We start from the raw sequence: 1,881 nt of genomic DNA, 5'->3' as shown, positions 1-1,881 counted from the left end.
AGAAGACCTGACAATCTTAAGATGCTTTGGCCACATCACGGATTGATGCTGAGTGCCCCTTGTTGCACGTGTGCGATGTAGTATGTTGTTTGTGGTGATGTTGTTTGAGCCATGTGCCCACCACCCTCACGTGCAAAACACACAAACACACACACACACATGCAACGCGTTGTAACTCCCCTCCTACCCCACCTCAGCGCACTTTGTTTGGGTGCGTGCCTTCTAAAAGTGGCATGTTTTGCTGCGGCTGTTGCTGCTTGCTTGCGTTGTAACCTTCACGTTGCGTTGCATATTGTCTCGTCTGCACGCAGACACACACGTTCACGCACCCGCGTTCGCTCGTGCGACCCGTTCCCAAATACAACGACAAATGTTTACACGAGATGCGTGCAGGCACATGATGATGAAGATGATGATGCAAGTGTGTGTTGTTTATTCAGTGAGGGAAGCAAGAGATCCATAACGCACGCAATGTCACGACATCATGCAACAAACGCGTCTGTTCAGAGTGTTACATTCAATCACCAAGCCAAGGAAACACATACGCATACAAGTTGCACGAAGGCAGTGTACGCATAAATGAAATGTGCACGCGCGCACAACCAAAGAGGATTAAGGAAGCCAGCCACACAAAGCGTGCACACAGCTGCGTTGGGTGTGAGTTCGATTAAAAAGAAGCAACAATAGATGGTCATTGTTCCATGACCCGAAAGGGCCAAACCACAAGAGACAGACAACACACACACACACACACACAACACGAGACAACATCTACCCCACCACCAGCACCAACGCATGCCTGCATGTTGCCACTGGCCGGTTCAAGTGTTGAGAAATAACACGAAACGAAGTCAAACATGGCTGGATATGAACAGAAATGCTTGTTGCAGGGCTTGCAATGCAGTCTTTGTACATCACTCAAGCACGGCCGCACGCACGCACAACAACGTGGTGGTGCTAACCACTACACACCACTGCCGAGAGTGCGCTGGGCCTGCACACCGAATTGGTTCAGGTTTGATGCGATAAATAGTAACGGCAAGCGCGTGCCACTGCACTCAATCTCTTTTCTCGTGAGCGCGATCAGTCATTGTGGCGTTGCCTGCCGACATCAATGCCGTACTCATCATGGTCGTGGTCGTGGTTATGGTCGCTATCATCATCGCGGTGGTAGCTGGCATGCCTGAAACTTGAATTCTCAAGTTCACCAGATCCTGAGCCAGAGGTTGTTGTTGTTGTCTCAGTTGTTGTTGTTGTCTCAGTTGTTGTTGTTGTCTCAGTTGTTGTTGTTGTCTCAGTTGTTGTTGTTGTTGTTGTCTCAGTTGTTGTTGTTGTTGTTGTTGTTGTTGTTGTCTCAGTTGTTGTTGTTGTTGTTGTTGTCTCAGTTGTTGTTGTTGTTGTTGTTGTTGTTGTTGTTGTTGTTGTTGTTGTTGTTGTTGTTGTTGTTGTTGTTGTTGTTGTTGTTGTTGTTGTTGTGCTGCTAATCGTACTAGACATGGCACTGGCCATGGTGGTGGTGCTGGTTGAGCTCGTGGTGCTCGTGGTTGAAGTAGTGGTTGTGGTTGTAGTTGTTGTCTCAGTTGTTGTTGTTGCTGATGGTGTTGCTGTTGTTGCTGATGGTGTTGCTGTTGTTGTGGCGGCGGTGGTGGTGGTGGTGGTGGACAGTCGGGCTGTGGACAAAGATGTGAATGTAGATGCCGCCTGAGTGTCAAGTGTCACCTCAACACCACCACTGCCGGACCAAATGGTAGCAACGGTGGTCATCGTGGTTGTCGTTGTGGTGGTGGCCGCTGTGGTCGCCGTGGCCGTTGTAGTGCTGCCTTCTGTCGTCGACGCCGTCGATGCAAGCAGCGTCGGAGAGAAGGTAGAGGTGGAAGGAGA

This window comes from Salpingoeca rosetta, assembly GCF_000188695.1.
Source record: "Salpingoeca rosetta unplaced genomic scaffold supercont1.42, whole genome shotgun sequence".
In the NCBI taxonomy this organism is placed as follows: Eukaryota; class Choanoflagellata; order Craspedida; family Salpingoecidae; genus Salpingoeca; species Salpingoeca rosetta.
Note: the sequence above shows the minus strand (reverse complement) of the source record.